Genomic DNA, 16769 nt, shown 5'->3' on the forward strand with positions numbered 1-16769 from the left:
ATAGCACAAGAAGCAGGCCAAAGAGTGGAAGAACAATGTTCAAAAAGCATCAAAAACAAATCCCAAAGTTGTCTTGTGACAGGCAGGAAGTCTGCCTGCCAGAGAGCCAGTAGGGTTGATCAGGATCTGAAAGAAACATTCAGATAAAACAAGGTCATAGCAGAAAGGCTAGATTAATTCTTATCTTACCCCAGAGGAAAGTATAGAGAAAAGCCAGAGTTCGTCTTTGAGAGGATGCACAAGATGGTCTATTGATAAAGGATGTCATGGAACATGCAAAGAACAAGAGCAGGTGGCATTCAGCAAGAGCACAAAAGAAACTAAAGATTAAACAATCAAATTAAATTTTAATGATGTTCATAACCTCTCACCTAAAATCTTCTTAATTAACCAAGGCCTGAAATAGAGAAAACGAAACAGTAGCTTTTTGAAAGGATTTCTTTCTGAAGAGACCTCAGAAACTACTGGTTCGTAAGCCTGGAATCTGTACCCACCACAATAATAGAAAATGTTTCAGCAAATAACATCAAAGAGCACATCAATAGATTTAATATACTGGCAAAAAGTCAACATGGGTGTTATAAGAAAGTTAGATCTCAAAAATCCTCTGGAAATGTTTAAAAGACTCAACAGTCCAGAAGATAGGGAAAATCTAGTTCTTATTTTCTATGTGAGTTTTCATAAAAGGACTTTCAGCAAAATCTCTTCTCAAAGGACATTTAACAACTATGGCACAGCACGAAAGGACCTTGCACAAACAGAAAAGGTGATGAAAGGTGGGAATATAGAGGGCTGCTTTTCCCACCAGAGAGAAGGGATGATGGCAACTCCTCAGGACAGGGAAAATCTATCTGGTTTTGGAGTGAGGAATACTGCCTTCAGGGACCTGGAAAGTCACTTGTGCCAGGGCAAGCTGCATGCCCATGCCAAACTCAATTTTATTTCCTCCTCTGACTCTCTTGGGCTATCAGTGTCACAGAGTCTGCTGTGCTCATGCAGCTTGGGGCTGATAAGTGACCCGCTCACATGCTGCAAGAAACACCCAATGTATTTTCCTTTTGCTAGTGACCCTATATTTTTTCCATCACAAGAAGTGTACCCAGATGTTATGGAGGTAGTGGATTCAGCCCAGGGCCATAGCTCAGGAACTGTTTTCTTGTATTACAGCAGTGCCACAGTATAGAAAAATACAGCAGTACACAGCTATGTTTATCCCATCAGAATCTGAAAGCATTAAGCTAATTTGAAGGGGGAACATTTTTGTTCCCTCTGTAATGGAAGTGAATAAATAGAGTGCAACAGGCCAAGTGGCATCAATATACACACCATTTTACCAGTTGCTTGGAAAAACATTTTAAGGACAACCATTTATGTCTTCAATGCAACATAAAATGTTGCTGTGTACATTCACACACAAACTATCTGCTTGTTGGAAGCATAAGAATAGTGAAGGAGATGTGAAAGCTCAAGGTGATGGTGAGACCCAGGGTGGCTGCAGCAGACACAGAGTTGGATGGAGATCTGGTGATTGTGTTGCTGCAGCACCAGGGAGGAACATGGAGCAGGGCAGAAGCCATGTATTCTTCTGCTTGATGACAAAGACTGTTTTGTACAACTGATACCAAATAGAGCTGCCTCTGGATACACCTGCTACAAGAAAGAAGACGTACAACATGACCACAAGGAACAGGTTTGACCAGAGTCCCACCCACAACACTTTATACAACTGAGGAGGTATAAAGGTACCTAAGTGGGGGATGAGAACCTGATACCAAATTGCAGGGACAGACGAGTGGGTTGATCCTCCTCCCTCTCCCCAGCAGGGATATATCGTGTCCTCAACTATGTGTTTTACCCTCTTGTCAAGTGTTTTATGCAGGAAATTAAGCTTGTGATTGTGAGCTAACAATTGTGACTAACAATTTCATACTGTTAGTGCTATACAGCTGTCCGGCAGTTAATGCGTTTACCACCAGCAAGCCAAAAGAATGCTATATGTTGCATCTAAATAAACCATACTGTTTGTGAACCCGACTGGATCCTTTGAATGCAGCCAGTCTTATAATTCATTAACTATCAGCTACCATATTTTATTAGCTATAAGGCTTCGTGCATCTGGTGTAGGGCCTCTAGTTGGTTATACTTTCATTTTTGTTTGCAGTTTACCTTTTCATTGTTCAGAGCTCATCAGCACCATTACAGTTAAGCAGACATGGCCTTACAAATCCATGTTTGGTTTGGGATTTTATGCCTGTGATAATCTGGAGTATGTCACCCTTTCTTCTCCAGCTTTAATTTCTTAGCATCATAATGGAAAGCAAATAATGATAATTCTATTTCCCCATTGAAATGGTTTGTGCTGATTATAGGAATAAGAAAACAAAATAAATGGTAAACCTGTGGAAATCCCTACATTATAAATATGCACATTGCATCGCACTGAGGGCTTTGACAGCCCTGGGCCCTTTTACAAATGTGTGAGAGCGAGTTGCAAAGCAGCCTTGGGTTTGCTGAACTTTTGCAATTAAGTTCAAATACCAGCTTTTGAGCTGGTAGAGATGTTTTTAAGAGACACAATATTGGGATTAACGCACATAAAGGAACAGGAAATAAATAATGGAGAATGATGGGAGGAACTGGGGAAGGAGAGACAGACAGCAAGTGGCTAAAAAAATGAAGCGTGCACGTGTGACACTTCCACAGCTTCTGGCAGGACAGAGAAGTCAGAGGACAGTCCATGAAAATGTGTCTGACTGCAGGTTGCAGGGGATGAGATGGTGCCTCAGTGAGGGATGAGAAAACAGCAGGGGCTGATGGCCCTTATCTGAGGAAGATCTAAACTGCAAAGCCGAGAAGCCAACACGTGGAGAGCAGATAGGAGCTGCCTGGACACCAAGGCTGGGAGACACAGCAGGGAGAACTTGAAGAAGAAAAGGATAAATTTCAGGTTCGCTCACCCCCATTCCCTGGAAGGTGGACATTTCGAAGCACAAAACTCTTTGCATTCCCACAGAATGTGGAACTGAGCTGAACTCACATTAGGTGTCCTTCATATGAGCACCCCAAAATATGGAACATTCAGATATTGGGGGTACTGTTCAGACTGAGACTTGTTCTAACAAATAAGATTTTTACTCTTTATATTTAAGATCTGGATGTGAAAACAGTTCCAAAAATCAGGAGCCACTTTCAAAGAGAAGCCTCTGTGAGGTGTTAAGTACAGAGATTGTATGGCAGAATAGAAAAGAGTAAGCAGGGAGATTTTCCTCTCTGCTTAAGACCCAGAGCTCTTTGGAAAGCAGGTTTGCTGTGGAAATCAGAGCACCACTGATTTTATACAGAAGCAGCTTTCTGCAGAAGCACATCTCCCAGCAGAATTTACCGTGTGAGGGAGGCATTCATTTCTCAGAGAGGAGAACCCCTCCCTCCTTATGGACTACCAAAAAGGAGGCAGAAGAAATTGCAATGGCTGTGCTCAATGACACCTTGTACTCAATATTCAGAACTGAGCTTGGGTTTCTGCATTTCCAGCCCCCATCACCAGGGCACTTCTTCCTCAGAGCTGCAAATATGGCCTCAGGGCTGAAAGAACATGAGCAAATGTAGAAAGGTGAAGATGGAGAAGTTGTGGGACAAAACATGCAAGGCCAACAGAATATTGAGTCCGATGCCACAGACATGATTTATATATAGGTTCTTATTACTATCAGCAGTAACGAGGTGGCCTGTTTTAAAGCATATAAAGAGAAGAATGCTGACAGGTTCACAAATAAACTTGAGGTTCAAGTGATAATTATCCCTGGGAAGATAAGCAAAGTTCATTCCCATTACACGTAATGAAAACATATGCAAGCCAGACAGAGCTTGGATTCCAACTGCAGTTGAGTTTGAGCCTGTACATCCTACCCATTCATGACATTTTAGACTAAGATGGATTCTGAGCAAAGGTATGAAATGTGTTCCTGAATGTACCTATTTTGCTTAACCTGAAAATTAATGCCAACTTCTATGTCCTTTTTTTTCTCTTGAAAACAGAATGTAGCCAGGACAGACACAATGTACTCCTGAAAGTTTAAATTTATGCCAGCAAGAGCAAGCACAGCAGTCATCACCTCTGCAAAGGCCTGTTAGAGGAGTTACTTTCCCCCCCCAGGATTTGTCAATCTGATTTCACAGACAAGGAATGAATTATTAGGATATTCATGTTAATTTTATTTTCCTACCACAAACTAACCCCCAGAGTTATAGTCATCCAAAACGCATTGTGTGATCTGGCAGCACTCCAAACCCAGCAGATAATTAGTACCTTTTACTTCAGTAAGTAAAGACCTCAGCCTTTGTACCTTAAGCCTCCGTGAAACCTTAGGTGCTTCATTCCTGAGTACAGGGATGAAGAAAACACATTCCTGACAGGAGTTATGAAGAGACACATTAGCAACTTCTGAAAGTGCAAACTGCACATTTACTGGTGGCTAGAGTAAGTCAAGTTGATCTACTTGCTCTCTGTTTATTACTCACTATAAAATGCAGTTACACTTTATGCAGGCAGTTTTCTGTAATAACCATTCATTACAGCCTCCCCTGTAAGAGCATGAACAGGACTATAGTTTAAGTATTTGGCCTGAAGCAAAATCCTGTGCTATTACTGATGTGCATCGTTGTTAGACTTACCTGTATATTGAATTATATTAACAAGGGCTATTAAGCTAGATGTCCTTAAGTCCATCTGATTCAAGCAGGAAAAAGACAAGAACAGCAGTCTTTTTGACCCACGTCTGCCAGGTGTGCAGTTTACAGAAACTATTTCTACAAGCAATATCATGGCTTTTTTGAGCTAATTGAAAATTTCTGGGCTTTGGCTACAGCCCTCCAACAGCCCCATTCTCAAATAAATGTGTGGAAGCACCAACACGAGATCCAACCTGTTAATATAAACTCAAGTTATTCAATCAGCAACACTACAAGATGACTTATGTGTGGTCAGCCTTCTGATCACAGCTGATGAAACTGATCCCTGCTACCCCAAAAGTCAAATGGGAACATGCTAATACCAGAGCAATACAAAAAGCAGATCCGCAGGTGATATGAAAGCTTCGAATGAAATAGTAAAAGCTGAAGAAAGCAAAAAAGGTTTCTGGACAAACTTGCCTACAGCCTCCAGGAGCTTGTTCTTGGATTTCAAGGAAAACAGCATTAGAAGCCTTGGCTTCAACTGGTGTGGTCTTCTTGACTGCGGTCCTCTGCCAGACACCTACAGGTTGGATGCTTCCAACCTAAACATTGGAAGGACAGCAGCAGAGAGAAAAGAGTGAACAGAATTAGATAACACATCAGAAGCTAAGAAAATCAAATAATTAAATGAAAACTGAACTCATTTGCTGAACTTCATTTCCCACAGAAGGCAACCAGGCTATCCTGTCAAACTGGTTAGCCAGAAGTAATGACTAATTCCTGCTGGCATCTCTCAAGGCTCCAAAATGGTTAAGAAATAACACTGCTGTTGTCAAAATGACAGAATTGGCAAGAAGAACAAAAAGTTAGATTTTATACAACACCAGTAATGAAGAAATGAGTGTGAATACACAAGTTAATTGGGACAGTGCTCCACAGTAATTAAGGATAACAGGTAATAAAGCTATCAAGGGCACAGATGAATAAAACCCCCGTAGGGTGGAGGATCCCAGTCACTGGGGCCACAGAGAGAACACGGAGGAATGAAGATGTGAAAATATGCCATGGTTTGCCATTCCATTTCCTATGCTGGGTTCAGGCCAACCATGCTCTGCTCTAGAGGTTGATGCCAGCCAGAGCTGGTTGAGTAGCAAAGTACACAAACAGATATACAAATATTTTCCTGAGTGTGAAGAGCACAAAGTTCAACTGGCCAAAGTGTGCAGAATGCTCCTGCTCCTGCTGTTGAGGGCTTCCCTAGACAGCAGAGCTTTGTGAAGGTACCTGCAAATGGGTGCAGTCTTCTTAAAGTTGTTCCAAAGCTTTTCCAATGAAAATTGTAATCCAGAGTGTGCCATTAACAGTCATTGCAGCTTAACTGACAAAGTATCTTATTAGCAACTAATAATGAGACTAGCTCTTGTAACTGTTGAAATAAGGGAGAAAGAGAAAAGAAGGGGAAATACACCCATATACAACTTGTGATCTTCAATGGAAAATACTTATATCAGTTTAAACTAATTATAAATTGCTTTTACTCTAGGATGTATTAAAATTGCAAGACAGCTTTCTAAGCACAGTGAGCTATCTGGTTACTAGAACACATAATTTCTTGGTTGTCTGTTTTGCTTTAGTATTTAATATCCAGCATCAAGTGAAAAAGCAGTACAACTGTGTCACATCTTTGGAGACTGTTTGCAGCTGAGCAGTAGGTGAATATGTTCTAAAAAAAACATGAACTGAGCACATTTCAGTCAAAATCATAAAGTTTCCATTTAAAAGCTATGTACAGGTGAAGTAGCATATTCATCTTTCTTTTGTTCTGCAGATACATGAATGGCTCCTGTCCCTAGGAGTTTCTGCAGTACTTTTAAACTCTGTATTCAATATTTGGCATGAAAAGCTGAAGTTTTGTGTACTGAGATCCTGTACTCAATAAATGCAATCCCATCACAGCCAGAGTTTCTTGTCACCAAGTACTTGTTGTCTATAGACTGGGGCGTTATGGCAGCGGAGTGTGTGGAAACACCATACGTGTTCATACTTAATGACTTAATCACGGGTTCACACAAGTGAACCATAAATCATGATTCTCCCAAAACAGGAATCTAGCAGTAGGCTGGGGGAAAAAAAATGTATACTCAAGCTTGCAAGCATTCAGAAACCTGACTCCAGATCAGCAGCAGATGAGAACTCAGATCCAAAGTATACGTCTAAAATTGCTGATGCCAACACCACAAAACTTTGAGAATCCAAAGCCCACTTTCTTATTTCTGCATCTGTTTATCAACTTGCATTGTACTGTGGGTTGTGTTCGGCTAAAAATGACCCCCATGCCCACAGATCTGAGTAGGAGTTGGTTTGCCATGATGTCCCATCCTAAAGCTATAACCACAAGCACCACAATGGACTAGCTCATGTTCAGTGCAGCTGGAAGGAAAATTCTGTTCTAGCTGCTGGACATAGAAAAAATCCATGTATATTCTCTAGCCAACAAAATAGATAGTCCCTAATGCTGCCATATGCTATCTCCTTAGCTGCTGGCCCAACGGAAACTGGAATGGGAAGTAATTACTGACCAGCACAGGGGCTTCATCTTGGAATAGATTATGAGTACAGGCTGAGATCCCTATCTCCTAAATTAGCTTATCTTTAAAACAACTGCATAAAAGGAAATAAATATAACCTGAAGAGAGTTGTGAGAAGTACTTGACTTGTTCTGCCACTGAACTGAGAAAGTTAAAGCTGAAAACAGAATTTCCTACAAATCCAAAATTACTTGACCAGAATTGTAGACCTGATGGAGTTCAAAGATGTCTCATGCTTTTAAATTAGCCTTCAAATTTAAAAAAAGAAAAGAGAAATATGCAGAGTGATGAAAGCAAAACATAATCTAACAATAAAAAGGGTACATATGATCAAATGAAAAATTCAGGGAAGGGAACATGTCACCAAACGAGAAAGTCCACAGAGGATTTCCAGAACATCTCTTCTCTTTGTATTGAAAAAGTAATGGAAGAAACTTGTATTCATTTATCTCTTGGGCAAGCATTTCTTTTTGTTGTCATTGTTTTCTCTGAAAGATATCTTTCAGTTGTAACAGCAGTAAACTTCAGCCACCTCAATCTATACAGCCCTTAACCACGGTTTGTGCACATCACCAAAGTCCTCAATGCTTGAGGGTCAGAGCTGGCAAGACTGGGGAGTGCAACACCCACAGACAGCTGAGAAAAATGGGCCCAGATCAGTGCAAACCAGAAGTCAGAGGCATCTGCCTTTGCAGCTAAAATAAGATACATAAGAGACTGACAGTATTCCCAAGAAAACACAAGAATATATTCATTTTCTTTTACTGTACAAGTGCATTTGTCACCCATTGCTGTCACTCAATGATCTTAATGTCTAGATGATTATACTAATGATCAACGTGTGAAAATTAACCCTGGAAATATTGATGTGTTATTGGCTGGTGAAGCATTTAACCTTCAAGATGATGCAGCTTCACCACCATCTGAGAACACCTGAATACTGAGCACAAGCAGGAGATTGAATTCCAGCCATTTCCACGGAACCAACCTGTTTCCTTGTGTCTGACAACAGTGATGTCCCTAGTTTTTTGCAGTAATTTTAACCTCTGTATTCAATATTTGGCATGAAATTTAGTACAAAAAAAATGTCCAAATTACAAACCTTAGGGTTCCCCATATAGACAGAAACAGAATCTTTGCTCGCTGTACCAGACTGTCAGCCTGGGCTAGAAATCATGTTGCTTCCATAGCAGCAAAATCAGGGTCCTTATCAACAAAGACTGGGAGGTTCAATCTACACCCCAAATCTAAGCAGACAGTTTCTTTTTGCAACTTTAGCTTTTATATCAGTTTCAATCCTTTATGCTTGAAATACTAAAATTTTAAATGGATAAGTTTTTATTTTCTATAGACTGATACATGCACATGCGGATGAATACATAGTCACGTAGCATCATCATATACAAACCTCACACCTAGATTAAGTGTGTAATTGTGGTGATGGTTTGAGCTTGATAGGTTTTTAAATAGCACAAAAGCAAATTCCCTCTCACTCATGAATATTCTGTAAGATGCTGTTCTATACCTGTAAGAAACAATAAACTGGAGAGAACTAAGAGATCATTTCATCTTTTATTTTAAACCCAAGTAGAACATAAAATGAGTATTTCCCCCAGAAGAGTTCTTTTGATTTTAACTAACCTACTACAGTAAAACAGAGGAGAAGTACACTAAAATGACTTCTGTAGGAGCTTTTCTGTATCTGGCAGTTTCTCCGGACCGCCCAGGATGGCAGGAGAGCACATCTGGAAGATGCAAGAACAAAACAGGATACTTAGAATCATTTTTCTTGCTCATGGGAGGGAATTGCAGGCCCTTAACACACACACCAACGCAGCTCCACAGCACTTGATTGCTGTATTTACTTGAAACATTAAAAGAAATCTGATTTAAAGGAGACTCCCTATGATATTGCTCTGGAGCTTTTTTGCAGCAGTTCACTTGGGGCAATATCGCAGAGCACCGTATTCTACACAGACAGGGATTCAGTCCTGCAGCAAACATTCCCTGCCATGTTCCAAAGTTTGAGAATTTTCCGGCAGTATTTAGGTTCTATAAACATGTTCCTCTGTTGACTACAGTCACTTCCAGCTTTCACAGGCATAAAATGTCTTCTAGATCTGATATCTTAGAATCAAACTTTCACAGATGTAATACTAATGAGCTATGTAGTACAGTGTGTGACAGAATAGATCTGAGCTCTAGCTACATGCAGGACCTTCTGCTTTTTATTCCTTATTTAAATCAATGAGAAGGGAAACTTACTTCCCAGTAGGCTTGTTCTTTGAAGATGACTCTCATATGTCTGTTTTGCTGAGTTCATAGGAAGGAGACTCTCACATGTGGAGAAGATAGAAAATAAAAGATGAATTCCCAGACTGTGGCTGGTTTCTACACATTGCAGTTCCCAATGCTGCTGGTGTGGTTCTGCGGAGGTAACCCAAGCCTCCTAGCAAAATGGTTGCAAGGTCAGGAGTAGGTCTTCTGTCCAAATTGTTTCAGGTAAACTTTGCCAGCTCCTTTATTCCCACTGACAGATTCAGATAAATTTTACCAAGGCAACTCATTGGACTGACTCTGCTCCTCCCACAATGTGTTACCTTGGTTCTGAATTTGATGTGTTTTCATTTGTATTCAATGTATAATTTTCATTTGTATTATTATTCTCAAAACAAGACAAATTCGCTTGCACAGTCGTTGATGACGTTTCCATCTTGCCATTAGGAAAACAGGGATGATGATTCTGATGTGGTGTTACGGTTTAACCCCAACTAAGCACCACACAGCCCCTTGCTCACTCCATCCCAGAACAGTTTAATAATTAAAATAAGTTATAACATACTACTACTACTACTAATCATAATAATAATAAGGAAAAGAAAGGGAAGGGGAAGGGAAAGGGGAAGGGAAAGGGGAAGGGAAAGGGGAAGGGAAAGGGGAAGGGAAAGGGGAAGGGAAAGGGGAAGGGAAAGGGGAAGGGAAAGGGGAAGGGAAAGGGGAAGGGAAAGGGGAAGGGAAAGGGGAAGGGGAAGGGGAAGGGGAAGGGGAAGGGGAAGGGGAAGGGGAAGGGGAAGGGGAAGGGGAAGGGGAAGGGAAAGGGAAAGGGAAAGGGAAAGGGAAAGGGAAAGGGAAAGGGAAAGGGAAAGGGAAAGGGAAAGGGAAGGGAAGGGAAGGGAAGGGAAGAGAAAAGGAAAAGGAAAGTGAAGAAAAGAAAAGAGAAGAAAAGAAAAGGAAAAAGAAAAGAGAAAAGAAAGAAAAAAAAGAAAGAAAAAAAAAGAAGAGAAAGACATAAAGCACAAAACCCACAAACCAACAGATAAAGGTGCTGCCCAATACAACTGCTCAGCACCCACTGACCAATACCCAGCCCGACCCAAGCAGTGATCTGCCCTCCCCAGTTTCTATCCTGGCTGTGATGTGCTGTGGGATGGAATACCCTTTGGCTACTTCAGGTCAGGTGTCCTGCCTCTGCTTCCTCCCAGCTTTCCGTGCCCCTCCTCACTGGCAGAGCATGAGACTGAAAAGTCCTTGATCAGGGTAAGTGCTACTGAGCAAAAACTGAAACATCGGTGTGTTATCAGCACTGTTCTAAGACAGAAGCCGAAAACCAGCACTGCACCAGCTACTAGGAGAAGACTTAACTCTATCCCAGCTGAAACCAGGACATGTGGGAACATCAGGTAGGTACTCTCCCACATAAGGTTTTTAAAGCAAAGTGACCTCATTGTCTTATTCTAGTGGCCTAAGTTGTCTTATTCTGGCAGACAGATAATATTAGAATCAAAAACCAGAAAGAAGCAGCATTTGTCATTCTGTCTTCCCTTCTGCTCTGACCCCAGTCCTAATTAAACTTGAATGATGCTGAACAGAGCCAAGCTTAAATATAAACCATTGTAGAAACAGCAATTCTTCCAGCATGCAAGGAGCCTAGAAGGATATCCAGTTCTCCTGCTCTCAGATTTCAGACCATGACCCTCAGTGCTTCACCCTGATGGGAGCTGAAGACTTCCAAGGTCAGTGAGGTCTCTGGAATGCTGTGGGTTTCTGTTCTGATTAATTACACCCTAAATGAAAAACATTTTCCCTTATCTCAGGTTGTTTGCTTCAATTTATGTTCCCTGCCTGTTATTTTTCTGTTGTGCACACCAGTAAAGAGCCTGGCTCTTCCTCATTGCTGCCAGAAAGTAGACATCAGGTCTCCTTCAAGCAGGTCCAGTTCCCTCGGTTGCCTCTTCTAATTTCCTTACCATCTTGTCTGTCCTGCAGTGGCCTTGCTCCAGTTCATCAGCATCTCCCTTATACTACCCTCATCCAAACCTGGATGAAATGCTACAGAAAACTAAGAAAAGTGCAAGGACATACAGTGGCCAAGGAAAACGTAACCAATCCAAACCTTAAATATCACATACAGCTACTAAAACCCAGCATCGTTTAACCAATACACCTCACAAACAGGGTGCTCTCAACTAGTGTAAACAGTCCTACACTTCCCGGTCTCAGAGCGTCATGCACCTCATTTCTGCCTTAAAGGCATCCTTATTTTAATTCTCGCAATGAATCTGAAAACACAGTATGGAGGTGGTAATGTGCTCCAGCAGATCCCTGGATAAGCAACAAAAGAAATTACTTATCATGAAAGCAGGCATTTGACTGCCTTCCAGAGAGAATAATATTGCCAAGAACATCGAGATGCACTCAGCTACTTCCAGCTACATGGGCAGAAGACACTAATGACAAAGTTTCTTCCTAAACATGTTATTTGCACTTATTAGTTGCTTCAGATTCATCTTTATTCCTCTACTATCAGTGACAGTTATCTGGGAACTTGTCTAGTTGCAGATCAGGAATCTCAACTGACAGTCAATTAGGTTGGAAGTGGCAAGAAGTAGTAAAGGAGGACATTTTTCTTTTATCTTACAAAATAACTACCTTTCCTTACACCTGGATGTGTCACTGCTCCAGCAACCGGTACATCTGAATCACAGTGGATCCAATTAGTCAAATTTCATGCCACTTTTCTCCAGGAGCTCTGTATAGTCCACCAGCAGATATAGGTTTTCTTTATGCTTAGGCAAGAACTGCTTGTTCTAAATACTGGGTCAACTCATGAATAGCACTAGTAATTTATGGCTTTTACTCTGAGTATTTTACCAGTGATAGCTTTAGATATTAGCAATCTCATCAGAAAATAGCAAAGCAGCTAAGAAAGGCTCAGTGTGCCCACCCTGCTCAGCTCAGAAGCAGAAAAGCTAGCTGACAGGGGTTTGATCTGCTCCCTGTTTAGCAAGTATCACATTTTAGTGCAGTAATCGTTTTCTCCTTGCTCTCTGTGAAGTGGGAAGTGACGTTACCAGCATTCTCTTAACAACATGAAAGATTAAGGAGTCGATTTCCAAACTGCTGCAATAACCCACAATTGGCAGGCAGGGGGAGGATGAGAATTAACAACAAAAACAAAATACAAATGGCACAAGTGGCAAGCTGAAGGAGCAAATTGCACTTTTGAAGCAAGGCACAGGGTCTGGCTGCATGTTTGCCTTGGAAGAACTGTAGGAACTCTCATAAGGCAATCAGGAGTGGTTAAGGTGATAGGGAAGCTCTGCAGAGCCAAACCTGAGCTACAACTGCTCTGCACAAAGGGACTGAGGAGGGGGAGTGTGATTTCACTCCCCTTTCACACACCAAACAGATCCTTCTCACTGCTTGAGTTAAGCTATAAATAAAAGTGTTCTGTCATCATCTCTGTTCTGCCCCCTCTGTTCTCCTTAGGGATGGCTCTGGTGTGCCTGTATCCCTCATTAAGGAGCAGAAACTCAGAGGAAACTCACAGGAGCCTTGTGCTGGGGACATTCAGATAGCAGGTGCCCCTCTTCTCACGCCAGACATGCTTCAAGGTCTTTGTGATGGAGGCTTGGAAAGCCCCCCCGAGAGTTGTTTTTCAAAAGCAGGAATTACAAAGTCCACTCTTCCATTAATAGATTAAACATTAGTGAAGGAGCACTCAAGTGTGGCTTACTGTATCTTCTCATAGGGCACACAATGTGCAATGCTTTCAGAAGCAGGTGCAGCCTGCGCCAAACACAAATGATAAGGCAAAACAGAAGCAAAGAAATGGTTCAGCTAAGGATCAGCCTCATGCACCTCAAACAAACCTGCATCTGGGGAGTTTCCACAGAGTTCCAGAATCCCAGACTAGTTTGTCTTGGAAGGGACCTCACCCAGTTCCAACCCCTGCCACGGGCAGGGACACCTTCCACTGGAGCAGCTTGCTCCAAGCCCCTGTGTTCAACCTGGCCTTGAACACTGCCAGGGATGGGGCAGCCACAGCTTCTCTGGCCACCCTGTGCCAGCGCCTCAGCACCCTCACAGGGAAGAGCTTCTGCCTAAGAGCTCATCTCAGTCTCCCCTCTGGCAGGTTAAAGCCATTCCCCTTGTCCTGTCCCTACAGGCCCTTGTCCAAAGCTCCTTTCCAGGTTTCTTGTAGGAAGACTGCTTTAAGACCCTCTTTTTCTTTTAAAAAGGAAAATAAACTTATTTTGTTTACCTTAAAAAAAAAAAAAGAAGATATCTCTGCTTATATAAACATTGTATGTATGAATGTACTGCTGTGATTTATGTTTTCACTTACCTCCAACTCAAGGTTTTTACCTGGGATAGGAGGAAAATGTTCTTCTCAAGTCATGTGACTCAGCCTGAAGCAGCCACTGTCTAACCCAGAGACGTGCGATAGCCTCAGAGCTGCAAGATGTAGCATCACTTGGTAAAGTGACAGTCACGTGCAGCCAAAGATGCTCCAATTGCTTCTCAGGCTTCATGCCCTGAAATAACATGATAAGAGCAGGGAAATGACAGAGGCAGCAAGTGATGTGGCTCCTTTTTCCCTATTTGGCTTCTCATTTGCTATCTTGTCTAAGTAGAATACAAAACCTTCCAGGCATAGGCTTTTCATTCCCACGCAGCATGTAATACAGTGGGATCCTAAGTCATGCCTACAGATGTTTCCCTAATTTTTTTGTATTATACCACGTCATCTTGGGGGTTGTTGACTTTTGCAATTGTGTTTTTAACACAGGACAGGAATTCAGAAAAGGGCTCATAAAAGAGCAGAAGCACCCCATAATGCACTTTAATAACATTTTCTGTTTTACAAATCCTCCTTGCATTTGGAGAACATAAAGGAGTTCAGCTTCCCTTTCAGGTTCCCTTCCCTCCCGACAGCCACTGAACAATTTAACTCCCTTATTTTTCTGGATGGCTGCATCCGCTCGGCATGGGGCTGATTTATACAGGACATTAGAGCACCATGCTCAGCAGCTTGCTAATCTTTCAGAAAGACTTCAGTGCATCAGCTCTTTCTGGTGCTCTCTGTGTGTGCGTGTGCATGCGTATATATTTTATATAATTTATATGTATATATTACATATATGCACATAATATACACACATTATATATAACACATAATATGTATGTACACACAGAGAGCACCTGACACATACATATAGATGTATATATTTTTTATGTGTCTATATATATGTATATATATATTCATGTGCCTATGTATATATTTTTTACATAAATATACACACACATACATATGCACTTTTTCTTTTCCCTTGTGAGAAGGCAATACTTTTGGCTCAGGATGAAACAATTATTTCAGTTGATGGGGGGCAAATGAGTGGACAACATCAATACCAGTACTAAATATTTCACTAATCATTCAAAACAATGTTTACGATGTAATCAATGGATCACACAGAAGCACTCAAGGGCACATACATGGTCCAAATATTAAAGTTTTACATTGCAGCTCAAATAAAACTTAAATCAAGTGGATCTTAACTTAGCTCAAGTTAGAAATCAAAGTGTGCCGTGCCACAGCAAGTACCCTAGGATGAAAAACTGAGTAGCTCCTAAATTGCTCTGAAGCCAGCACAAACACGTGATGCTTCCTGAAGCTTGAGACTGTGGAAAAACCAACATTACATGAAAATGAAAAAAAGAAACAACCATTCCTTGCTCTTTCTATTCTGCTACGGGATGCAGTTCTAGGGCTCATTTTTATACATAAATTTTCTGGAAAGTGAATCCTTTCAATTCACTGGTTATACAGAAACAAAGGCAAAAGCAAAAGTTTAATCAAGCTCCATCTCCTGCTCAGGAGGCCCCCCTTCCCCTCCAGGTTTAGTCTCTCTTAGACCCCTTCTACACAGCCCCCCCAAAAGAGGATATTTCACAGCAGAGTCAATAGCAACTACAAGTGTCTGTAGGGACACTTGGAAAACAAACAGAAACCCATTAAAGGCAGGAATTTAGTGTGCAGAAATTAGAGCACACTGAATTCCCATGTGACCCCTCTCTTAGAGCAAGCCATGCTCCTGAATCTCAATCCTCCTTCCACATAGATTAACATGGATTAACAGCTGGCAGACTGACAGGTCCTAAAATGCAGCTGCATCTGGGGATTGTGGGTGTCATGTCACTATTCCCACTGCATTCCTGCCATGCCAGACTTGGAGCCATTTAATATTTTCATTGATGACAAACAATAATATTGTCAGGATTTGCTAATGGCACAAGCATAGAAAAGTCATAGAATCATAGAATCAACCAGACTGGAAAAGACCTTTAAGATGATCAAGTCCAACCATTCCCCAGCACTGCCAAGACCACCACTAACCCATGGCACTGAGGCCTCATCTCCACAGTGCGTGAACACTTGCAGGGATGGTGACTCCAGCCCTGCTCTGGGCAGCCTGTTCCAATGCCTGACGTGTTTTAAAACAGCTGAATATGATGTGTCAGCTCTGTGACTGAAGAGCGCTGCAGGATGGAGCCATCACCTCACCTCCCCAGTACTGCATTGCGAGTGATGTGTCTGCCTAAGCACATGATGATAATACTCCCTTCCAGCCTTCTAAAACTGTGACATGCTTCTGTATTTCCCTATTCAAAACGGTCTGTATAAATGACATTGTGAAGATGGTGCTGGTGCTGAAAGAGCTGGAGACATTGTTTTAAATACAGTCCAGGAGGATCCTTTCACAAATGGCCACTCAGGTGTTATAAATTTACGGCTAAAATAACCCTTGCTCAGCATTTTGTAGGGAATATCAATCCTGCCCTGTGCTAACTGGGCTGGGTGCTCATATCCCAACGGAGATACTTAGAGCTGCCTGCCTCTATAGTCCTGCAGTGCCATGACATAGGTCACTTGTACCTTGCTAAACCATATTAGTCATTGTTTTCTTTCCTAGATTCCATTTTCTGTGGGTTTGGAGTACCATTTCAAAAGCATTAATGTCAGTTTTCATACGTTTGCTACTAAAATTGAAAATAGTTTTTTGCGTTGCTTTGAATAAGTACTGAAGACACCATGAACTCTCAACAGTAAGGTGATATTCTCCTCCATAAGTGCAGTTCTTCACTTTATTGCAGGCATCCTTTAAAACACTTCTGTATTTCTAAAGCAAATGCAGATAACCTCAAGCAATCTCAGTCTTCCACTGA

The sequence above is a fragment of the Psittacula echo genome (assembly GCF_963264785.1).
Source record: "Psittacula echo genome assembly, chromosome: 9".
In the NCBI taxonomy this organism is placed as follows: Eukaryota; Metazoa; Chordata; class Aves; order Psittaciformes; family Psittacidae; genus Psittacula; species Psittacula echo.